This window comes from Triturus cristatus, chromosome 2_1, assembly GCF_964204655.1.
Source record: "Triturus cristatus chromosome 2_1, aTriCri1.1, whole genome shotgun sequence".
Classification (NCBI taxonomy): domain Eukaryota; kingdom Metazoa; phylum Chordata; class Amphibia; order Caudata; family Salamandridae; genus Triturus; species Triturus cristatus.
In genome coordinates this window covers 365,666,436-365,688,237 of record NC_140581.1, presented here as the reverse complement: position 1 = coordinate 365,688,237, position 21,802 = coordinate 365,666,436, and the positions used below count along the sequence as shown (strand labels likewise).

The 21,802-nt window shown below is 59.4% G+C and overlaps 24 non-coding genes across 24 annotated transcripts; all 24 read right to left on the bottom strand.

The window, feature by feature from the left end:
• Positions 1-259: 259 nt before the first annotated feature.
• On the bottom strand, positions 260-423 carry LOC146864354 (U1 spliceosomal RNA). Its single transcript, XR_014977423.1, has one exon. It is a non-coding gene; the product is annotated as a U1 spliceosomal RNA (small nuclear RNA).
• Positions 424-1,337: 914 nt separating this feature from the next.
• LOC146864353 (U1 spliceosomal RNA) lies at positions 1,338-1,501 on the bottom strand. The gene has a single exon (XR_014977412.1). It is a non-coding gene; the product is annotated as a U1 spliceosomal RNA (small nuclear RNA).
• Positions 1,502-2,118: 617 nt separating this feature from the next.
• Positions 2,119-2,282, bottom strand: LOC146864352 (U1 spliceosomal RNA). The gene has a single exon (XR_014977401.1). It is a non-coding gene; the product is annotated as a U1 spliceosomal RNA (small nuclear RNA).
• Positions 2,283-3,196: 914 nt separating this feature from the next.
• Positions 3,197-3,360, bottom strand: LOC146864351 (U1 spliceosomal RNA). Its single transcript, XR_014977390.1, has one exon. It is a non-coding gene; the product is annotated as a U1 spliceosomal RNA (small nuclear RNA).
• A 617-nt stretch (positions 3,361-3,977) lies between these two features.
• Positions 3,978-4,141, bottom strand: LOC146864350 (U1 spliceosomal RNA). The gene has a single exon (XR_014977379.1). It is a non-coding gene; the product is annotated as a U1 spliceosomal RNA (small nuclear RNA).
• A 914-nt stretch (positions 4,142-5,055) lies between these two features.
• On the bottom strand, positions 5,056-5,219 carry LOC146864349 (U1 spliceosomal RNA). Its single transcript, XR_014977368.1, has one exon. It is a non-coding gene; the product is annotated as a U1 spliceosomal RNA (small nuclear RNA).
• Positions 5,220-5,836: 617 nt separating this feature from the next.
• LOC146864348 (U1 spliceosomal RNA) lies at positions 5,837-6,000 on the bottom strand. The gene has a single exon (XR_014977357.1). It is a non-coding gene; the product is annotated as a U1 spliceosomal RNA (small nuclear RNA).
• A 617-nt stretch (positions 6,001-6,617) lies between these two features.
• LOC146864347 (U1 spliceosomal RNA) lies at positions 6,618-6,781 on the bottom strand. Its single transcript, XR_014977346.1, has one exon. It is a non-coding gene; the product is annotated as a U1 spliceosomal RNA (small nuclear RNA).
• Positions 6,782-7,695: 914 nt separating this feature from the next.
• On the bottom strand, positions 7,696-7,859 carry LOC146864346 (U1 spliceosomal RNA). Its single transcript, XR_014977335.1, has one exon. It is a non-coding gene; the product is annotated as a U1 spliceosomal RNA (small nuclear RNA).
• A 617-nt stretch (positions 7,860-8,476) lies between these two features.
• On the bottom strand, positions 8,477-8,640 carry LOC146864345 (U1 spliceosomal RNA). Its single transcript, XR_014977323.1, has one exon. It is a non-coding gene; the product is annotated as a U1 spliceosomal RNA (small nuclear RNA).
• A 914-nt stretch (positions 8,641-9,554) lies between these two features.
• Positions 9,555-9,718, bottom strand: LOC146864344 (U1 spliceosomal RNA). The gene has a single exon (XR_014977312.1). It is a non-coding gene; the product is annotated as a U1 spliceosomal RNA (small nuclear RNA).
• Positions 9,719-10,335: 617 nt separating this feature from the next.
• LOC146864343 (U1 spliceosomal RNA) lies at positions 10,336-10,499 on the bottom strand. The gene has a single exon (XR_014977301.1). It is a non-coding gene; the product is annotated as a U1 spliceosomal RNA (small nuclear RNA).
• Positions 10,500-11,116: 617 nt separating this feature from the next.
• LOC146864342 (U1 spliceosomal RNA) lies at positions 11,117-11,280 on the bottom strand. Its single transcript, XR_014977290.1, has one exon. It is a non-coding gene; the product is annotated as a U1 spliceosomal RNA (small nuclear RNA).
• Positions 11,281-12,194: 914 nt separating this feature from the next.
• Positions 12,195-12,358, bottom strand: LOC146864341 (U1 spliceosomal RNA). Its single transcript, XR_014977279.1, has one exon. It is a non-coding gene; the product is annotated as a U1 spliceosomal RNA (small nuclear RNA).
• Positions 12,359-12,975: 617 nt separating this feature from the next.
• On the bottom strand, positions 12,976-13,139 carry LOC146864340 (U1 spliceosomal RNA). The gene has a single exon (XR_014977268.1). It is a non-coding gene; the product is annotated as a U1 spliceosomal RNA (small nuclear RNA).
• Positions 13,140-14,053: 914 nt separating this feature from the next.
• Positions 14,054-14,217, bottom strand: LOC146864339 (U1 spliceosomal RNA). Its single transcript, XR_014977256.1, has one exon. It is a non-coding gene; the product is annotated as a U1 spliceosomal RNA (small nuclear RNA).
• Positions 14,218-14,834: 617 nt separating this feature from the next.
• Positions 14,835-14,998, bottom strand: LOC146864338 (U1 spliceosomal RNA). The gene has a single exon (XR_014977245.1). It is a non-coding gene; the product is annotated as a U1 spliceosomal RNA (small nuclear RNA).
• Positions 14,999-15,615: 617 nt separating this feature from the next.
• Positions 15,616-15,779, bottom strand: LOC146864337 (U1 spliceosomal RNA). The gene has a single exon (XR_014977234.1). It is a non-coding gene; the product is annotated as a U1 spliceosomal RNA (small nuclear RNA).
• Positions 15,780-16,693: 914 nt separating this feature from the next.
• Positions 16,694-16,857, bottom strand: LOC146864336 (U1 spliceosomal RNA). Its single transcript, XR_014977223.1, has one exon. It is a non-coding gene; the product is annotated as a U1 spliceosomal RNA (small nuclear RNA).
• Positions 16,858-17,771: 914 nt separating this feature from the next.
• On the bottom strand, positions 17,772-17,935 carry LOC146864335 (U1 spliceosomal RNA). The gene has a single exon (XR_014977211.1). It is a non-coding gene; the product is annotated as a U1 spliceosomal RNA (small nuclear RNA).
• A 617-nt stretch (positions 17,936-18,552) lies between these two features.
• On the bottom strand, positions 18,553-18,716 carry LOC146864334 (U1 spliceosomal RNA). The gene has a single exon (XR_014977200.1). It is a non-coding gene; the product is annotated as a U1 spliceosomal RNA (small nuclear RNA).
• A 617-nt stretch (positions 18,717-19,333) lies between these two features.
• Positions 19,334-19,497, bottom strand: LOC146864333 (U1 spliceosomal RNA). The gene has a single exon (XR_014977189.1). It is a non-coding gene; the product is annotated as a U1 spliceosomal RNA (small nuclear RNA).
• A 617-nt stretch (positions 19,498-20,114) lies between these two features.
• Positions 20,115-20,278, bottom strand: LOC146864332 (U1 spliceosomal RNA). Its single transcript, XR_014977178.1, has one exon. It is a non-coding gene; the product is annotated as a U1 spliceosomal RNA (small nuclear RNA).
• A 914-nt stretch (positions 20,279-21,192) lies between these two features.
• LOC146864331 (U1 spliceosomal RNA) lies at positions 21,193-21,356 on the bottom strand. The gene has a single exon (XR_014977167.1). It is a non-coding gene; the product is annotated as a U1 spliceosomal RNA (small nuclear RNA).
• Between the last annotated feature and the right edge of the window lie 446 nt (positions 21,357-21,802).

The following is a 21,802-nucleotide window of genomic DNA, read 5'->3' as shown; positions in this document are numbered from 1 at the left end:
GGCCCTTTAAACTGTGCACAAGCAAAGGCTTTCGCAAGCACAACAGAGGGCTTGCCAGGTCGAAATCGGGCCCAGAAGCACGTTTCTAAGCCCTGAGCCAGCATCCCCAGGCTTGTAAATTTGCATATCTAATTGGCCCTCGCCCACTCCCCATTCCAGCCAGCTTACAGCACCCTGGACGGACCACAAGAAACGTCAAAGGGTGCTCCAGACTCCTTTTTATTTTTTTTTCCTTTTTGTCTTTCTTGAAACCAGAGATCAGGGGAAAGCGCGAACGCAGTCCCCCACTACCAGAAATTATGCAGTCGAGTATCCCGCATTTGGGGACATCGCAGGGGTCAGCACATCCGAAGTGCAATGGATGAGCCTCACCCTGGGAGAACCACCTTCGTGATCATGGTGTCTCCCCTGCCAGGTAAGTATGAGTTGGAAGGGGACAGGGTGAGGGCGGGCCGCTGGGCATCTCCCCGCAGAGCGAGGGTGGCATTCACACAGGCAAGGCCTGAGGCCGGGCGAAGCAGAGCATGGGCATTGTGGGGCGCAAGGTGACCAGCCAAGGCCCCTGTGCCCACTTTGGAAAGCGCGCAGCTACCCACAGCAGCTTCCCACAGGCCTCGGACGGCCAGCAACATTTGCATGTCCACGCCCACCGGCAGCGCCAATCAGGGCCCTGCTTTCGCTATGCTGCACCTTGCTGACACGGGTGGGGGAAAGCCAGGGCTACAGCAAGCACAGAAGGGCGATTGCCATGTCGACTTTGGGCCCAGAAGCAGAGATTTGGGGCTTTTGAAGCCTAAGAGCTGCCACTGAGGCCGCCTCTAGAGGTATGCAGTGCCCTGTTGCCTGGCTAGGCCCCAGTCGACTGCTTGTGGCTGAAAGCCAGGGACAAACAGGCCTGCAAGCGAGCAGGGGTTCTCGCCCTGAGCCCCTCACGCCTTCCCGAACGCTCCCAAACGCTGCCGACAGAACCCTCGCCGGGCAGAGCCCTCGCCGGGCCACGGCCTGGGGTCCTCAGCCAGAGTCTGGGCCTGGGGAGGCTAGGGCGAGGCAAGAGGCTGGCAGCCAGGCCACAGCCCCAGGGGGGCGATGGAAAGGAGCAGACATGTCACCTGGCCAGGGCCTACTTCCCTGTCTCTGGATAGGTCCCCAGAGTGGGAGGCTGCAGCTATCCCATCATTCCCCAGGTTCAGTACTTAGCATGTGATTCCCTCTTGCCCACGCCCCCGCCCCCCTCCAATCCAGCCGCAGCACCCCAGAAAGAACACAGAAGACGAGAAAGGGTGCTCCAGACTCCTTTTTATTTTTTTTTCCTTTTTGTCTTTCTTGAAACCAGAGATCAGGGGAAAGCGCGAACGCAGTCCCCCACTACCAGAAATTATGCAGTCGAGTATCCCGCATTTGGGGACATCGCAGGGGTCAGCACATCCGAAGTGCAATGGATGAGCCTCACCCTGGGAGAACCACCTTCGTGATCATGGTGTCTCCCCTGCCAGGTAAGTATGAGTTGGAAGGGGACAGGGTGAGGGCGGGCCGCTGGGCATCTCCCCGCAGAGCGAGGGTGGCATTCACACAGGCAAGGCCTGAGGCCGGGCGAAGCAGAGCATGGGCATTGTGGGGCGCAAGGTGACCAGCCAAGGCCCCTGTGCCCACTTTGGAAAGCGCGCAGCTACCCACAGCAGCTTCCCACAGGCCTCGGCCGGCCAGCAACATTTGCATGTCCACGCCCACCGGCAGCGCCAATCAGGGCCCTGCTTTCGCTATGCTGCACCTTGCTGACACGGGTGGGGGAAAGCCAGGGCTACAGCAAGCACACGAGAGGGCTTGGCAGGCCTAAATCGGGCCCAAAAGCAGATTTTTCAGGCCCTTTAAACTGTGCACAAGCAAAGGCTTTCGCAAGCACAACAGAGGGCTTGCCAGGTCGAAATCGGGCCCAGAAGCACGTTTCTAAGCCCTGAGCCAGCATCCCCAGGCTTGTAAATTTGCATATCTAATTGGCCCTCGCCCACTCCCCATTCCAGCCAGCTTACAGCACCCTGGACGGACCACAAGAAACGTCAAAGGGTGCTCCAGACTCCTTTTTATTTTTTTTTCCTTTTTGTCTTTCTTGAAACCAGAGATCAGGGGAAAGCGCGAACGCAGTCCCCCACTACCAGAAATTATGCAGTCGAGTATCCCGCATTTGGGGACATCGCAGGGGTCAGCACATCCGAAGTGCAATGGATGAGCCTCACCCTGGGAGAACCACCTTCGTGATCATGGTGTCTCCCCTGCCAGGTAAGTATGAGTTGGAAGGGGACAGGGTGAGGGCGGGCCGCTGGGCATCTCCCCGCAGAGCGAGGGTGGCATTCACACAGGCAAGGCCTGAGGCCGGGCGAAGCAGAGCATGGGCATTGTGGGGCGCAAGGTGACCAGCCAAGGCCCCTGTGCCCACTTTGGAAAGCGCGCAGCTACCCACAGCAGCTTCCCACAGGCCTCGGCCGGCCAGCAACATTTGCATGTCCACGCCCACCGGCAGCGCCAATCAGGGCCCTGCTTTCGCTATGCTGCACCTTGCTGACACGGGTGGGGGAAAGCCAGGGCTACAGCAAGCACAGAAGGGCGATTGCCATGTCGACTTTGGGCCCAGAAGCAGAGATTTGGGGCTTTTGAAGCCTAAGAGCTGCCACTGAGGCCGCCTCTAGAGGTATGCAGTGCCCTGTTGCCTGGCTAGGCCCCAGTCGACTGCTTGTGGCTGAAAGCCAGGGACAAACAGGCCTGCAAGCGAGCAGGGGTTCTCGCCCTGAGCCCCTCACGCCTTCCCGAACGCTCCCAAACGCTGCAGACAGAACCCTCGCCGGGCAGAGCCCTCGCCGGGCCACGGCCTGGGGTCCTCAGCCAGAGTCTGGGCCTGGGAAGGCTAGGGCGAGGCAAGAGGCTGGCAGCCAGGCCACAGCCCCAGGGGGGCGATGGAAAGGAGCAGACATGTCACCTGGCCAGGGCCTACTTCCCTGTCTCTGGATAGGTCCCCAGAGTGGGAGGCTGCAGCTATCCCATCATTCCCCAGGCTCAGTACTTAGCATGTGATTCCCTCTTGCCCACGCCCCCGCCCCCCTCCAATCCAGCCGCAGCACCCCAGAAAGAACACAGAAGACGAGAAAGGGTGCTCCAGACTCCTTTTTATTTTTTTTTCCTTTTTGTCTTTCTTGAAACCAGAGATCAGGGGAAAGCGCGAACGCAGTCCCCCACTACCAGAAATTATGCAGTCGAGTATCCCGCATTTGGGGACATCGCAGGGGTCAGCACATCCGAAGTGCAATGGATGAGCCTCACCCTGGGAGAACCACCTTCGTGATCATGGTGTCTCCCCTGCCAGGTAAGTATGAGTTGGAAGGGGACAGGGTGAGGGCGGGCCGCTGGGCATCTCCCCGCAGAGCGAGGGTGGCATTCACACAGGCAAGGCCTGAGGCCGGGCGAAGCAGAGCATGGGCATTGTGGGGCGCAAGGTGACCAGCCAAGGCCCCTGTGCCCACTTTGGAAAGCGCGCAGCTACCCACAGCAGCTTCCCACAGGCCTCGGCCGGCCAGCAACATTTGCATGTCCACGCCCACCGGCAGCGCCAATCAGGGCCCTGCTTTCGCTATGCTGCACCTTGCTGACACGGGTGGGGGAAAGCCAGGGCTACAGCAAGCACACGAGAGGGCTTGGCAGGCCTAAATCGGGCCCAAAAGCAGATTTTTCAGGCCCTTTAAACTGTGCACAAGCAAAGGCTTTCGCAAGCACAACAGAGGGCTTGCCAGGTCGAAATCGGGCCCAGAAGCACGTTTCTAAGCCCTGAGCCAGCATCCCCAGGCTTGTAAATTTGCATATCTAATTGGCCCTCGCCCACTCCCCATTCCAGCCAGCTTACAGCACCCTGGACGGACCACAAGAAACGTCAAAGGGTGCTCCAGACTCCTTTTTATTTTTTTTTCCTTTTTGTCTTTCTTGAAACCAGAGATCAGGGGAAAGCGCGAACGCAGTCCCCCACTACCAGAAATTATGCAGTCGAGTATCCCGCATTTGGGGACATCGCAGGGGTCAGCACATCCGAAGTGCAATGGATGAGCCTCACCCTGGGAGAACCACCTTCGTGATCATGGTGTCTCCCCTGCCAGGTAAGTATGAGTTGGAAGGGGACAGGGTGAGGGCGGGCCGCTGGGCATCTCCCCGCAGAGCGAGGGTGGCATTCACACAGGCAAGGCCTGAGGCCGGGCGAAGCAGAGCATGGGCATTGTGGGGCGCAAGGTGACCAGCCAAGGCCCCTGTGCCCACTTTGGAAAGCGCGCAGCTACCCACAGCAGCTTCCCACAGGCCTCGGCCGGCCAGCAACATTTGCATGTCCACACCCACCGGCAGCGCCAATCAGGGCCCTGCTTTCGCTATGCTGCACCTTGCTGACACGGGTGGGGGAAAGCCAGGGCTACAGCAAGCACAGAAGGGCGATTGCCATGTCGACTTTGGGCCCAGAAGCAGAGATTTGGGGCTTTTGAAGCCTAAGAGCTGCCACTGAGGCCGCCTCTAGAGGTATGCAGTGCCCTGTTGCCTGGCTAGGCCCCAGTCGACTGCTTGTGGCTGAAAGCCAGGGACAAACAGGCCTGCAAGCGAGCAGGGGTTCTCGCCCTGAGCCCCTCACGCCTTCCCGAACGCTCCCAAACGCTGCCGACAGAACCCTCGCCGGGCAGAGCCCTCGCCGGGCCACGGCCTGGGGTCCTCAGCCAGAGTCTGGGCCTGGGGAGGCTAGGGCGAGGCAAGAGGCTGGCAGCCAGGCCACAGCCCCAGGGGGGCGATGGAAAGGAGCAGACATGTCACCTGGCCAGGGCCTACTTCCCTGTCTCTGGATAGGTCCCCAGAGTGGGAGGCTGCAGCTATCCCATCATTCCCCAGGTTCAGTACTTAGCATGTGATTCCCTCTTGCCCACGCCCCCGCCCCCCTCCAATCCAGCCGCAGCACCCCAGAAAGAACACAGAAGACGAGAAAGGGTGCTCCAGACTCCTTTTTATTTTTTTTTCCTTTTTGTCTTTCTTGAAACCAGAGATCAGGGGAAAGCGCGAACGCAGTCCCCCACTACCAGAAATTATGCAGTCGAGTATCCCGCATTTGGGGACATCGCAGGGGTCAGCACATCCGAAGTGCAATGGATGAGCCTCACCCTGGGAGAACCACCTTCGTGATCATGGTGTCTCCCCTGCCAGGTAAGTATGAGTTGGAAGGGGACAGGGTGAGGGCGGGCCGCTGGGCATCTCCCCGCAGAGCGAGGGTGGCATTCACACAGGCAAGGCCTGAGGCCGGGCGAAGCAGAGCATGGGCATTGTGGGGCGCAAGGTGACCAGCCAAGGCCCCTGTGCCCACTTTGGAAAGCGCGCAGCTACCCACAGCAGCTTCCCACAGGCCTCGGCCGGCCAGCAACATTTGCATGTCCACGCCCACCGGCAGCGCCAATCAGGGCCCTGCTTTCGCTATGCTGCACCTTGCTGACACGGGTGGGGGAAAGCCAGGGCTACAGCAAGCACACGAGAGGGCTTGGCAGGCCTAAATCGGGCCCAAAAGCAGATTTTTCAGGCCCTTTAAACTGTGCACAAGCAAAGGCTTTCGCAAGCACAACAGAGGGCTTGCCAGGTCGAAATCGGGCCCAGAAGCACGTTTCTAAGCCCTGAGCCAGCATCCCCAGGCTTGTAAATTTGCATATCTAATTGGCCCTCGCCCACTCCCCATTCCAGCCAGCTTACAGCACCCTGGACGGACCACAAGAAACGTCAAAGGGTGCTCCAGACTCCTTTTTATTTTTTTTTCCTTTTTGTCTTTCTTGAAACCAGAGATCAGGGGAAAGCGCGAACGCAGTCCCCCACTACCAGAAATTATGCAGTCGAGTATCCCGCATTTGGGGACATCGCAGGGGTCAGCACATCCGAAGTGCAATGGATGAGCCTCACCCTGGGAGAACCACCTTCGTGATCATGGTGTCTCCCCTGCCAGGTAAGTATGAGTTGGAAGGGGACAGGGTGAGGGCGGGCCGCTGGGCATCTCCCCGCAGAGCGAGGGTGGCATTCACACAGGCAAGGCCTGAGGCCGGGCGAAGCAGAGCATGGGCATTGTGGGGCGCAAGGTGACCAGCCAAGGCCCCTGTGCCCACTTTGGAAAGCGCGCAGCTACCCACAGCAGCTTCCCACAGGCCTCGGACGGCCAGCAACATTTGCATGTCCACGCCCACCGGCAGCGCCAATCAGGGCCCTGCTTTCGCTATGCTGCACCTTGCTGACACGGGTGGGGGAAAGCCAGGGCTACAGCAAGCACACGAGAGGGCTTGGCAGGCCTAAATCGGGCCCAAAAGCAGATTTTTCAGGCCCTTTAAACTGTGCACAAGCAAAGGCTTTCGCAAGCACAACAGAGGGCTTGCCAGGTCGAAATCGGGCCCAGAAGCACGTTTCTAAGCCCTGAGCCAGCATCCCCAGGCTTGTAAATTTGCATATCTAATTGGCCCTCGCCCACTCCCCATTCCAGCCAGCTTACAGCACCCTGGACGGACCACAAGAAACGTCAAAGGGTGCTCCAGACTCCTTTTTATTTTTTTTTCCTTTTTGTCTTTCTTGAAACCAGAGATCAGGGGAAAGCGCGAACGCAGTCCCCCACTACCAGAAATTATGCAGTCGAGTATCCCGCATTTGGGGACATCGCAGGGGTCAGCACATCCGAAGTGCAATGGATGAGCCTCACCCTGGGAGAACCACCTTCGTGATCATGGTGTCTCCCCTGCCAGGTAAGTATGAGTTGGAAGGGGACAGGGTGAGGGCGGGCCGCTGGGCATCTCCCCGCAGAGCGAGGGTGGCATTCACACAGGCAAGGCCTGAGGCCGGGCGAAGCAGAGCATGGGCATTGTGGGGCGCAAGGTGACCAGCCAAGGCCCCTGTGCCCACTTTGGAAAGCGCGCAGCTACCCACAGCAGCTTCCCACAGGCCTCGGACGGCCAGCAACATTTGCATGTCCACGCCCACCGGCAGCGCCAATCAGGGCCCTGCTTTCGCTATGCTGCACCTTGCTGACACGGGTGGGGGAAAGCCAGGGCTACAGCAAGCACAGAAGGGCGATTGCCATGTCGACTTTGGGCCCAGAAGCAGAGATTTGGGGCTTTTGAAGCCTAAGAGCTGCCACTGAGGCCGCCTCTAGAGGTATGCAGTGCCCTGTTGCCTGGCTAGGCCCCAGTCGACTGCTTGTGGCTGAAAGCCAGGGACAAACAGGCCTGCAAGCGAGCAGGGGTTCTCGCCCTGAGCCCCTCACGCCTTCCCGAACGCTCCCAAACGCTGCCGACAGAACCCTCGCCGGGCAGAGCCCTCGCCGGGCCACGGCCTGGGGTCCTCAGCCAGAGTCTGGGCCTGGGGAGGCTAGGGCGAGGCAAGAGGCTGGCAGCCAGGCCACAGCCCCAGGGGGGCGATGGAAAGGAGCAGACATGTCACCTGGCCAGGGCCTACTTCCCTGTCTCTGGATAGGTCCCCAGAGTGGGAGGCTGCAGCTATCCCATCATTCCCCAGGTTCAGTACTTAGCATGTGATTCCCTCTTGCCCACGCCCCCGCCCCCCTCCAATCCAGCCGCAGCACCCCAGAAAGAACACAGAAGACGAGAAAGGGTGCTCCAGACTCCTTTTTATTTTTTTTTCCTTTTTGTCTTTCTTGAAACCAGAGATCAGGGGAAAGCGCGAACGCAGTCCCCCACTACCAGAAATTATGCAGTCGAGTATCCCGCATTTGGGGACATCGCAGGGGTCAGCACATCCGAAGTGCAATGGATGAGCCTCACCCTGGGAGAACCACCTTCGTGATCATGGTGTCTCCCCTGCCAGGTAAGTATGAGTTGGAAGGGGACAGGGTGAGGGCGGGCCGCTGGGCATCTCCCCGCAGAGCGAGGGTGGCATTCACACAGGCAAGGCCTGAGGCCGGGCGAAGCAGAGCATGGGCATTGTGGGGCGCAAGGTGACCAGCCAAGGCCCCTGTGCCCACTTTGGAAAGCGCGCAGCTACCCACAGCAGCTTCCCACAGGCCTCGGCCGGCCAGCAACATTTGCATGTCCACGCCCACCGGCAGCGCCAATCAGGGCCCTGCTTTCGCTATGCTGCACCTTGCTGACACGGGTGGGGGAAAGCCAGGGCTACAGCAAGCACACGAGAGGGCTTGGCAGGCCTAAATCGGGCCCAAAAGCAGATTTTTCAGGCCCTTTAAACTGTGCACAAGCAAAGGCTTTCGCAAGCACAACAGAGGGCTTGCCAGGTCGAAATCGGGCCCAGAAGCACGTTTCTAAGCCCTGAGCCAGCATCCCCAGGCTTGTAAATTTGCATATCTAATTGGCCCTCGCCCACTCCCCATTCCAGCCAGCTTACAGCACCCTGGACGGACCACAAGAAACGTCAAAGGGTGCTCCAGACTCCTTTTTATTTTTTTTTCCTTTTTGTCTTTCTTGAAACCAGAGATCAGGGGAAAGCGCGAACGCAGTCCCCCACTACCAGAAATTATGCAGTCGAGTATCCCGCATTTGGGGACATCGCAGGGGTCAGCACATCCGAAGTGCAATGGATGAGCCTCACCCTGGGAGAACCACCTTCGTGATCATGGTGTCTCCCCTGCCAGGTAAGTATGAGTTGGAAGGGGACAGGGTGAGGGCGGGCCGCTGGGCATCTCCCCGCAGAGCGAGGGTGGCATTCACACAGGCAAGGCCTGAGGCCGGGCGAAGCAGAGCATGGGCATTGTGGGGCGCAAGGTGACCAGCCAAGGCCCCTGTGCCCACTTTGGAAAGCGCGCAGCTACCCACAGCAGCTTCCCACAGGCCTCGGACGGCCAGCAACATTTGCATGTCCACGCCCACCGGCAGCGCCAATCAGGGCCCTGCTTTCGCTATGCTGCACCTTGCTGACACGGGTGGGGGAAAGCCAGGGCTACAGCAAGCACAGAAGGGCGATTGCCATGTCGACTTTGGGCCCAGAAGCAGAGATTTGGGGCTTTTGAAGCCTAAGAGCTGCCACTGAGGCCGCCTCTAGAGGTATGCAGTGCCCTGTTGCCTGGCTAGGCCCCAGTCGACTGCTTGTGGCTGAAAGCCAGGGACAAACAGGCCTGCAAGCGAGCAGGGGTTCTCGCCCTGAGCCCCTCACGCCTTCCCGAACGCTCCCAAACGCTGCAGACAGAACCCTCGCCGGGCAGAGCCCTCGCCGGGCCACGGCCTGGGGTCCTCAGCCAGAGTCTGGGCCTGGGAAGGCTAGGGCGAGGCAAGAGGCTGGCAGCCAGGCCACAGCCCCAGGGGGGCGATGGAAAGGAGCAGACATGTCACCTGGCCAGGGCCTACTTCCCTGTCTCTGGATAGGTCCCCAGAGTGGGAGGCTGCAGCTATCCCATCATTCCCCAGGCTCAGTACTTAGCATGTGATTCCCTCTTGCCCACGCCCCCGCCCCCCTCCAATCCAGCCGCAGCACCCCAGAAAGAACACAGAAGACGAGAAAGGGTGCTCCAGACTCCTTTTTTTTTTTTTTTCCTTTTTGTCTTTCTTGAAACCAGAGATCAGGGGAAAGCGCGAACGCAGTCCCCCACTACCAGAAATTATGCAGTCGAGTATCCCGCATTTGGGGACATCGCAGGGGTCAGCACATCCGAAGTGCAATGGATGAGCCTCACCCTGGGAGAACCACCTTCGTGATCATGGTGTCTCCCCTGCCAGGTAAGTATGAGTTGGAAGGGGACAGGGTGAGGGCGGGCCGCTGGGCATCTCCCCGCAGAGCGAGGGTGGCATTCACACAGGCAAGGCCTGAGGCCGGGCGAAGCAGAGCATGGGCATTGTGAGGCGCAAGGTGACCAGCCAAGGCCCCTGTGCCCACTTTGGAAAGCGCGCAGCTACCCACAGCAGCTTCCCACAGGCCTCGGCCGGCCAGCAACATTTGCATGTCCACGCCCACCGGCAGCGCCAATCAGGGCCCTGCTTTCGCTATGCTGCACCTTGCTGACACGGGTGGGGGAAAGCCAGGGCTACAGCAAGCACACGAGAGGGCTTGGCAGGCCTAAATCGGGCCCAAAAGCAGATTTTTCAGGCCCTTTAAACTGTGCACAAGCAAAGGCTTTCGCAAGCACAACAGAGGGCTTGCCAGGTCGAAATCGGGCCCAGAAGCACGTTTCTAAGCCCTGAGCCAGCATCCCCAGGCTTGTAAATTTGCATATCTAATTGGCCCTCGCCCACTCCCCATTCCAGCCAGCTTACAGCACCCTGGACGGACCACAAGAAACGTCAAAGGGTGCTCCAGACTCCTTTTTTTTTTTTTTTCCTTTTTGTCTTTCTTGAAACCAGAGATCAGGGGAAAGCGCGAACGCAGTCCCCCACTACCAGAAATTATGCAGTCGAGTATCCCGCATTTGGGGACATCGCAGGGGTCAGCACATCCGAAGTGCAATGGATGAGCCTCACCCTGGGAGAACCACCTTCGTGATCATGGTGTCTCCCCTGCCAGGTAAGTATGAGTTGGAAGGGGACAGGGTGAGGGCGGGCCGCTGGGCATCTCCCCGCAGAGCGAGGGTGGCATTCACACAGGCAAGGCCTGAGGCCGGGCGAAGCAGAGCATGGGCATTGTGGGGCGCAAGGTGACCAGCCAAGGCCCCTGTGCCCACTTTGGAAAGCGCGCAGCTACCCACAGCAGCTTCCCACAGGCCTCGGCCGGCCAGCAACATTTGCATGTCCACGCCCACCGGCAGCGCCAATCAGGGCCCTGCTTTCGCTATGCTGCACCTTGCTGACACGGGTGGGGGAAAGCCAGGGCTACAGCAAGCACACGAGAGGGCTTGGCAGGCCTAAATCGGGCCCAAAAGCAGATTTTTCAGGCCCTTTAAACTGTGCACAAGCAAAGGCTTTCGCAAGCACAACAGAGGGCTTGCCAGGTCGAAATCGGGCCCAGAAGCACGTTTCTAAGCCCTGAGCCAGCATCCCCAGGCTTGTAAATTTGCATATCTAATTGGCCCTCGCCCACTCCCCATTCCAGCCAGCTTACAGCACCCTGGACGGACCACAAGAAACGTCAAAGGGTGCTCCAGACTCCTTTTTATTTTTTTTTCCTTTTTGTCTTTCTTGAAACCAGAGATCAGGGGAAAGCGCGAACGCAGTCCCCCACTACCAGAAATTATGCAGTCGAGTATCCCGCATTTGGGGACATCGCAGGGGTCAGCACATCCGAAGTGCAATGGATGAGCCTCACCCTGGGAGAACCACCTTCGTGATCATGGTGTCTCCCCTGCCAGGTAAGTATGAGTTGGAAGGGGACAGGGTGAGGGCGGGCCGCTGGGCATCTCCCCGCAGAGCGAGGGTGGCATTCACACAGGCAAGGCCTGAGGCCGGGCGAAGCAGAGCATGGGCATTGTGGGGCGCAAGGTGACCAGCCAAGGCCCCTGTGCCCACTTTGGAAAGCGCGCAGCTACCCACAGCAGCTTCCCACAGGCCTCGGACGGCCAGCAACATTTGCATGTCCACGCCCACCGGCAGCGCCAATCAGGGCCCTGCTTTCGCTATGCTGCACCTTGCTGACACGGGTGGGGGAAAGCCAGGGCTACAGCAAGCACAGAAGGGCGATTGCCATGTCGACTTTGGGCCCAGAAGCAGAGATTTGGGGCTTTTGAAGCCTAAGAGCTGCCACTGAGGCCGCCTCTAGAGGTATGCAGTGCCCTGTTGCCTGGCTAGGCCCCAGTCGACTGCTTGTGGCTGAAAGCCAGGGACAAACAGGCCTGCAAGCGAGCAGGGGTTCTCGCCCTGAGCCCCTCACGCCTTCCCGAACGCTCCCAAACGCTGCCGACAGAACCCTCGCCGGGCAGAGCCCTCGCCGGGCCACGGCCTGGGGTCCTCAGCCAGAGTCTGGGCCTGGGGAGGCTAGGGCGAGGCAAGAGGCTGGCAGCCAGGCCACAGCCCCAGGGGGGCGATGGAAAGGAGCAGACATGTCACCTGGCCAGGGCCTACTTCCCTGTCTCTGGATAGGTCCCCAGAGTGGGAGGCTGCAGCTATCCCATCATTCCCCAGGTTCAGTACTTAGCATGTGATTCCCTCTTGCCCACGCCCCCGCCCCCCTCCAATCCAGCCGCAGCACCCCAGAAAGAACACAGAAGACGAGAAAGGGTGCTCCAGACTCCTTTTTATTTTTTTTTCCTTTTTGTCTTTCTTGAAACCAGAGATCAGGGGAAAGCGCGAACGCAGTCCCCCACTACCAGAAATTATGCAGTCGAGTATCCCGCATTTGGGGACATCGCAGGGGTCAGCACATCCGAAGTGCAATGGATGAGCCTCACCCTGGGAGAACCACCTTCGTGATCATGGTGTCTCCCCTGCCAGGTAAGTATGAGTTGGAAGGGGACAGGGTGAGGGCGGGCCGCTGGGCATCTCCCCGCAGAGCGAGGGTGGCATTCACACAGGCAAGGCCTGAGGCCGGGCGAAGCAGAGCATGGGCATTGTGGGGCGCAAGGTGACCAGCCAAGGCCCCTGTGCCCACTTTGGAAAGCGCGCAGCTACCCACAGCAGCTTCCCACAGGCCTCGGCCGGCCAGCAACATTTGCATGTCCACGCCCACCGGCAGCGCCAATCAGGGCCCTGCTTTCGCTATGCTGCACCTTGCTGACACGGGTGGGGGAAAGCCAGGGCTACAGCAAGCACACGAGAGGGCTTGGCAGGCCTAAATCGGGCCCAAAAGCAGATTTTTCAGGCCCTTTAAACTGTGCACAAGCAAAGGCTTTCGCAAGCACAACAGAGGGCTTGCCAGGTCGAAATCGGGCCCAGAAGCACGTTTCTAAGCCCTGAGCCAGCATCCCCAGGCTTGTAAATTTGCATATCTAATTGGCCCTCGCCCACTCCCCATTCCAGCCAGCTTACAGCACCCTGGACGGACCACAAGAAACGTCAAAGGGTGCTCCAGACTCCTTTTTATTTTTTTTTCCTTTTTGTCTTTCTTGAAACCAGAGATCAGGGGAAAGCGCGAACGCAGTCCCCCACTACCAGAAATTATGCAGTCGAGTATCCCGCATTTGGGGACATCGCAGGGGTCAGCACATCCGAAGTGCAATGGATGAGCCTCACCCTGGGAGAACCACCTTCGTGATCATGGTGTCTCCCCTGCCAGGTAAGTATGAGTTGGAAGGGGACAGGGTGAGGGCGGGCCGCTGGGCATCTCCCCGCAGAGCGAGGGTGGCATTCACACAGGCAAGGCCTGAGGCCGGGCGAAGCAGAGCATGGGCATTGTGGGGCGCAAGGTGACCAGCCAAGGCCCCTGTGCCCACTTTGGAAAGCGCGCAGCTACCCACAGCAGCTTCCCACAGGCCTCGGACGGCCAGCAACATTTGCATGTCCACGCCCACCGGCAGCGCCAATCAGGGCCCTGCTTTCGCTATGCTGCACCTTGCTGACACGGGTGGGGGAAAGCCAGGGCTACAGCAAGCACAGAAGGGCGATTGCCATGTCGACTTTGGGCCCAGAAGCAGAGATTTGGGGCTTTTGAAGCCTAAGAGCTGCCACTGAGGCCGCCTCTAGAGGTATGCAGTGCCCTGTTGCCTGGCTAGGCCCCAGTCGACTGCTTGTGGCTGAAAGCCAGGGACAAACAGGCCTGCAAGCGAGCAGGGGTTCTCGCCCTGAGCCCCTCACGCCTTCCCGAACGCTCCCAAACGCTGCAGACAGAACCCTCGCCGGGCAGAGCCCTCGCCGGGCCACGGCCTGGGGTCCTCAGCCAGAGTCTGGGCCTGGGAAGGCTAGGGCGAGGCAAGAGGCTGGCAGCCAGGCCACAGCCCCAGGGGGGCGATGGAAAGGAGCAGACATGTCACCTGGCCAGGGCCTACTTCCCTGTCTCTGGATAGGTCCCCAGAGTGGGAGGCTGCAGCTATCCCATCATTCCCCAGGCTCAGTACTTAGCATGTGATTCCCTCTTGCCCACGCCCCCGCCCCCCTCCAATCCAGCCGCAGCACCCCAGAAAGAACACAGAAGACGAGAAAGGGTGCTCCAGACTCCTTTTTTTTTTTTTTTCCTTTTTGTCTTTCTTGAAACCAGAGATCAGGGGAAAGCGCGAACGCAGTCCCCCACTACCAGAAATTATGCAGTCGAGTATCCCGCATTTGGGGACATCGCAGGGGTCAGCACATCCGAAGTGCAATGGATGAGCCTCACCCTGGGAGAACCACCTTCGTGATCATGGTGTCTCCCCTGCCAGGTAAGTATGAGTTGGAAGGGGACAGGGTGAGGGCGGGCCGCTGGGCATCTCCCCGCAGAGCGAGGGTGGCATTCACACAGGCAAGGCCTGAGGCCGGGCGAAGCAGAGCATGGGCATTGTGAGGCGCAAGGTGACCAGCCAAGGCCCCTGTGCCCACTTTGGAAAGCGCGCAGCTACCCACAGCAGCTTCCCACAGGCCTCGGCCGGCCAGCAACATTTGCATGTCCACGCCCACCGGCAGCGCCAATCAGGGCCCTGCTTTCGCTATGCTGCACCTTGCTGACACGGGTGGGGGAAAGCCAGGGCTACAGCAAGCACACGAGAGGGCTTGGCAGGCCTAAATCGGGCCCAAAAGCAGATTTTTCAGGCCCTTTAAACTGTGCACAAGCAAAGGCTTTCGCAAGCACAACAGAGGGCTTGCCAGGTCGAAATCGGGCCCAGAAGCACGTTTCTAAGCCCTGAGCCAGCATCCCCAGGCTTGTAAATTTGCATATCTAATTGGCCCTCGCCCACTCCCCATTCCAGCCAGCTTACAGCACCCTGGACGGACCACAAGAAACGTCAAAGGGTGCTCCAGACTCCTTTTTATTTTTTTTTCCTTTTTGTCTTTCTTGAAACCAGAGATCAGGGGAAAGCGCGAACGCAGTCCCCCACTACCAGAAATTATGCAGTCGAGTATCCCGCATTTGGGGACATCGCAGGGGTCAGCACATCCGAAGTGCAATGGATGAGCCTCACCCTGGGAGAACCACCTTCGTGATCATGGTGTCTCCCCTGCCAGGTAAGTATGAGTTGGAAGGGGACAGGGTGAGGGCGGGCCGCTGGGCATCTCCCCGCAGAGCGAGGGTGGCATTCACACAGGCAAGGCCTGAGGCCGGGCGAAGCAGAGCATGGGCATTGTGGGGCGCAAGGTGACCAGCCAAGGCCCCTGTGCCCACTTTGGAAAGCGCGCAGCTACCCACAGCAGCTTCCCACAGGCCTCGGCCGGCCAGCAACATTTGCATGTCCACGCCCACCGGCAGCGCCAATCAGGGCCCTGCTTTCGCTATGCTGCACCTTGCTGACACGGGTGGGGGAAAGCCAGGGCTACAGCAAGCACACGAGAGGGCTTGGCAGGCCTAAATCGGGCCCAAAAGCAGATTTTTCAGGCCCTTTAAACTGTGCACAAGCAAAGGCTTTCGCAAGCACAACAGAGGGCTTGCCAGGTCGAAATCGGGCCCAGAAGCACGTTTCTAAGCCCTGAGCCAGCATCCCCAGGCTTGTAAATTTGCATATCTAATTGGCCCTCGCCCACTCCCCATTCCAGCCAGCTTACAGCACCCTGGACGGACCACAAGAAACGTCAAAGGGTGCTCCAGACTCCTTTTTATTTTTTTTTCCTTTTTGTCTTTCTTGAAACCAGAGATCAGGGGAAAGCGCGAACGCAGTCCCCCACTACCAGAAATTATGCAGTCGAGTATCCCGCATTTGGGGACATCGCAGGGGTCAGCACATCCGAAGTGCAATGGATGAGCCTCACCCTGGGAGAACCACCTTCGTGATCATGGTGTCTCCCCTGCCAGGTAAGTATGAGTTGGAAGGGGACAGGGTGAGGGCGGGCCGCTGGGCATCTCCCCGCAGAGCGATGGTGGCATTCACACAGGCAAGGCCTGAGGCCGGGCGAAGCAGAGCATGGGCATTGTGGGGCGCAAGGTGACCAGCCAAGGCCCCTGTGCCCACTTTGGAAAGCGCGCAGCTACCCACAGCAGCTTCCCACAGGCCTCGGCCGGCCAGCAACATTTGCATGTCCACGCCCACCGGCAGCGCCAATCAGGGCCCTGCTTTCGCTATGCTGCACCTTGCTGACACGGGTGGGGGAAAGCCAGGGCTACAGCAAGCACAGAAGGGCGATTGCCATGTCGACTTTGGGCCCAGAAGCAGAGATTTGGGGCTTTTGAAGCCTAAGAGCTGCCACTGAGGCCGCCTCTAGAGGTATGCAGTGCCCTGTTGCCTGGCTAGGCCCCAGTCGACTGCTTGTGGCTGAAAGCCAGGGACAAACAGGCCTGCAAGCGAGCAGGGGTTCTCGCCCTGAGCCCCTCACGCCTTCCCGAACGCTCCCAAACGCTGCAGACAGAACCCTCGCCGGGCAGAGCCCTCGCCGGGCCACGGCCTGGGGTCCTCAGCCAGAGTCTGGGCCTGGGAAGGCTAGGGCGAGGCAAGAGGCTGGCAGCCAGGCCACAGCCCCAGGGGGGCGATGGAAAGGAGCAGACATGTCACCTGGCCAGGGCCTACTTCCCTGTCTCTGGATAGGTCCCCAGAGTGGGAGGCTGCAGCTATCCCATCATTCCCCAGGCTCAGTACTTAGCATGTGATTCCCTCTTGCCCACGCCCCCGCCCCCCTCCAATCCAGCCGCAGCACCCCAGAAAGAACACAGAAGACGAGAAAGGGTGCTCCAGACTCCTTTTTTTTTTTTTTTCCTTTTTGTCTTTCTTGAAACCAGAGATCAGGGGAAAGCGCGAACGCAGTCCCCCACTACCAGAAATTATGCAGTCGAGTATCCCGCATTTGGGGACATCGCAGGGGTCAGCACATCCGAAGTGCAATGGATGAGCCTCACCCTGGGAGAACCACCTTCGTGATCATGGTGTCTCCCCTGCCAGGTAAGTATGAGTTGGAAGGGGACAGGGTGAGGGCGGGCCGCTGGGCATCTCCCCGCAGAGCGAGGGTGGCATTCACACAGGCAAGGCCTGAGGCCGGGCGAAGCAGAGCATGGGCATTGTGGGGCGCAAGGTGACCAGCCAAGGCCCCTGTGCCCACTTTGGAAAGCGCGCAGCTACCCACAGCAGCTTCCCACAGGCCTCGGCCGGCCAGCAACATTTGCATGTCCACGCCCACCGGCAGCGCCAATCAGGGCCCTGCTTTCGCTATGCTGCACCTTGCTGACACGGGTGGGGGAAAGCCAGGGCTACAGCAAGCACAGAAGGGCGATTGCCATGTCGACTTTGGGCCCAGAAGCAGAGATTTGGGGCTTTTGAAGCCTAAGAGCTGCCACTGAGGCCGCCTCTAGAGGTATGCAGTGCCCTGTTGCCTGGCTAGGCCCCAGTCGACTGCTTGTGGCTGAAAGCCAGGGACAAACAGGCCTGCAAGCGAGCAGGGGTTCTCGCCCTGAGCCCCTCACGCCTTCCCGAACGCTCCCAAACGCTGCAGACAGAACCCTCGCCGGGCAGAGCCCTCGCCGGGCCACGGCCTGGGGTCCTCAGCCAGAGTCTGGGCCTGGGAAGGCTAGGGCGAGGCAAGAGGCTGGCAGCCAGGCCACAGCCCCAGGGGGGCGATGGAAAGGAGCAGACATGTCACCTGGCCAGGGCCTACTTCCCTGTCTCTGGATAGGTCCCCAGAGTGGGAGGCTGCAGCTATCCCATCATTCCCCAGGCTCAGTACTTAGCATGTGATTCCCTCTTGCCCACGCCCCCGCCCCCCTCCAATCCAGCCGCAGCACCCCAGAAAGAACACAGAAGACGAGAAAGGGTGCTCCAGACTCCTTTTTTTTTTTTTTTCCTTTTTGTCTTTCTTGAAACCAGAGATCAGGGGAAAGCGCGAACGCAGTCCCCCACTACCAGAAATTATGCAGTCGAGTATCCCGCATTTGGGGACATCGCAGGGGTCAGCACATCCGAAGTGCAATGGATGAGCCTCACCCTGGGAGAACCACCTTCGTGATCATGGTGTCTCCCCTGCCAGGTAAGTATGAGTTGGAAGGGGACAGGGTGAGGGCGGGCCGCTGGGCATCTCCCCGCAGAGCGAGGGTGGCATTCACACAGGCAAGGCCTGAGGCCGGGCGAAGCAGAGCATGGGCATTGTGAGGCGCAAGGTGACCAGCCAAGGCCCCTGTGCCCACTTTGGAAAGCGCGCAGCTACCCACAGCAGCTTCCCACAGGCCTCGGCCGGCCAGCAACATTTGCATGTCCACGCCCACCGGCAGCGCCAATCAGGGCCCTGCTTTCGCTATGCTGCACCTTGCTGACACGGGTGGGGGAAAGCCAGGGCTACAGCAAGCACACGAGAGGGCTTGGCAGGCCTAAATCGGGCCCAAAAGCAGATTTTTCAGGCCCTTTAAACTGTGCACAAGCAAAGGCTTTCGCAAGCACAACAGAGGGCTTGCCAGGTCGAAATCGGGCCCAGAAGCACGTTTCTAAGCCCTGAGCCAGCATCCCCAGGCTTGTAAATTTGCATATCTAATTGGCCCTCGCCCACTCCCCATTCCAGCCAGCTTACAGCACCCTGGACGGACCACAAGAAACGTCAAAGGGTGCTCCAGACTCCTTTTTATTTTTTTTTCCTTTTTGTCTTTCTTGAAACCAGAGATCAGGGGAAAGCGCGAACGCAGTCCCCCACTACCAGAAATTATGCAGTCGAGTATCCCGCATTTGGGGACATCGCAGGGGTCAGCACATCCGAAGTGCAATGGATGAGCCTCACCCTGGGAGAACCACCTTCGTGATCATGGTGTCTCCCCTGCCAGGTAAGTATGAGTTGGAAGGGGACAGGGTGAGGGCGGGCCGCTGGGCATCTCCCCGCAGAGCGAGGGTGGCATTCACACAGGCAAGGCCTGAGGCCGGGCGAAGCAGAGCATGGGCATTGTGGGGCGCAAGGTGACCAGCCAAGGCCCCTGTGCCCACTTTGGAAAGCGCGCAGCTACCCACAGCAGCTTCCCACAGGCCTCGGCCGGCCAGCAACATTTGCATGTCCACGCCCACCGGCAGCGCCAATCAGGGCCCTGCTTTCGCTATGCTGCACCTTGCTGACACGGGTGGGGGAAAGCCAGGGCTACAGCAAGCACACGAGAGGGCTTGGCAGGCCTAAATCGGGCCCAAAAGCAGATTTTTCAGGCCCTTTAAACTGTGCACAAGCAAAGGCTTTCGCAAGCACAACAGAGGGCTTGCCAGGTCGAAATCGGGCCCAGAAGCACGTTTCTAAGCCCTGAGCCAGCATCCCCAGGCTTGTAAATTTGCATATCTAATTGGCCCTCGCCCACTCCCCATTCCAGCCAGCTTACAGCACCCTGGACGGACCACAAGAAACGTCAAAGGGTGCTCCAGACTCCTTTTTATTTTTTTTTCCTTTTTGTCTTTCTTGAAACCAGAGATCAGGGGAAAGCGCGAACGCAGTCCCCCACTACCAGAAATTATGCAGTCGAGTATCCCGCATTTGGGGACATCGCAGGGGTCAGCACATCCGAAGTGCAATGGATGAGCCTCACCCTGGGAGAACCACCTTCGTGATCATGGTGTCTCCCCTGCCAGGTAAGTATGAGTTGGAAGGGGACAGGGTGAGGGCGGGCCGCTGGGCATCTCCCCGCAGAGCGAGGGTGGCATTCACACAGGCAAGGCCTGAGGCCGGGCGAAGCAGAGCATGGGCATTGTGGGGCGCAAGGTGACCAGCCAAGGCCCCTGTGCCCACTTTGGAAAGCGCGCAGCTACCCACAGCAGCTTCCCACAGGCCTCGGCCGGCCAGCAACATTTGCATGTCCACGCCCACCGGCAGCGCCAATCAGGGCCCTGCTTTCGCTATGCTGCACCTTGCTGACACGGGTGGGGGAAAGCCAGGGCTACAGCAAGCACACGAGAGGGCTTGGCAGGCCTAAATCGGGCCCAAAAGCAGATTTTTCAGGCCCTTTAAACTGTGCACAAGCAAAGGCTTTCGCAAGCACAACAGAGGGCTTGCCAGGTCGAAATCGGGCCCAGAAGCACGTTTCTAAGCCCTGAGCCAGCATCCCCAGGCTTGTAAATTTGCATATCTAATTGGCCCTCGCCCACTCCCCATTCCAGCCAGCTTACAGCACCCTGGACGGACCACAAGAAACGTCAAAGGGTGCTCCAGACTCCTTTTTATTTTTTTTTCCTTTTTGTCTTTCTTGAAACCAGAGATCAGGGGAAAGCGCGAACGCAGTCCCCCACTACCAGAAATTATGCAGTCGAGTATCCCGCATTTGGGGACATCGCAGGGGTCAGCACATCCGAAGTGCAATGGATGAGCCTCACCCTGGGAGAACCACCTTCGTGATCATGGTGTCTCCCCTGCCAGGTAAGTATGAGTTGGAAGGGGACAGGGTGAGGGCGGGCCGCTGGGCATCTCCCCGCAGAGCGATGGTGGCATTCACACAGGCAAGGCCTGAGGCCGGGCGAAGCAGAGCATGGGCATTGTGGGGCGCAAGGTGACCAGCCAAGGCCCCTGTGCCCACTTTGGAAAGCGCGCAGCTACCCACAGCAGCTTCCCACAGGCCTCGGCCGGCCAGCAACATTTGCATGTCCACGCCCACCGGCAGCGCCAATCAGGGCCCTGCTTTCGCTATGCTGCACCTTGCTGACACGGGTGGGGGAAAGCCAGGGCTACAGCAAGCACAGAAGGGCGATTGCCATGTCGACTTTGGGCCCAGAAGCAGAGATTTGGGGCTTTTGAAGCCTAAGAGCTGCCACTGAGGCCGCCTCTAGAGGTATGCAGTGCCCTGTTGCCTGGCTAGGCCCCAGTCGACTGCTTGTGGCTGAAAGCCAGGGACAAACAGGCCTGCAAGCGAGCAGGGGTTCTCGCCCTGAGCCCCTCACGCCTTCCCGAACGCTCCCAAACGCTGCAGACAGAACCCTCGCCGGGCAGAGCCCTCGCCGGGCCACGGCCTGGGGTCCTCAGCCAGAGTCTGGGCCTGGGAAGGCTAGGGCGAGGCAAGAGGCTGGCAGCCAGGCCACAGCCCCAGGGGGGCGATGGAAAGGAGCAGACATGTCACCTGGCCAGGGCCTACTTCCCTGTCTCTGGATAGGTCCCCAGAGTGGGAGGCTGCAGCTATCCCATCATTCCCCAGGCTCAGTACTTAGCATGTGATTCCCTCTTGCCCACGCCCCCGCCCCCCTCCAATCCAGCCGCAGCACCCCAGAAAGAACACAGAAGACGAGAAAGGGTGCTCCAGACTCCTTTTTTTTTTTTTTTCCTTTTTGTCTTTCTTGAAACCAGAGATCAGGGGAAAGCGCGAACGCAGTCCCCCACTACCAGAAATTATGCAGTCGAGTATCCCGCATTTGGGGACATCGCAGGGGTCAGCACATCCGAAGTGCAATGGATGAGCCTCACCCTGGGAGAACCACCTTCGTGATCATGGTGTCTCCCCTGCCAGGTAAGTATGAGTTGGAAGGGGACAGGGTGAGGGCGGGCCGCTGGGCATCTCCCCGCAGAGCGAGGGTGGCATTCACACAGGCAAGGCCTGAGGCCGGGCGAAGCAGAGCATGGGCATTGTGGGGCGCAAGGTGACCAGCCAAGGCCCCTGTGCCCACTTTGGAAAGCGCGCAGCTACCCACAGCAGCTTCCCACAGGCCTCGGCCGGCCAGCAACATTTGCATGTCCACGCCCACCGGCAGCGCCAATCAGGGCCCTGCTTTCGCTATGCTGCACCTTGCTGACACGGGTGGGGGAAAGCCAGGGCTACAGCAAGCACAGAAGGGCGATTGCCATGTCGACTTTGGGCCCAGAAGCAGAGATTTGGGGCTTTTGAAGCCTAAGAGCTGCCACTGAGGCCGCCTCTAGAGGTATGCAGTGCCCTGTTGCCTGGCTAGGCCCCAGTCGACTGCTTG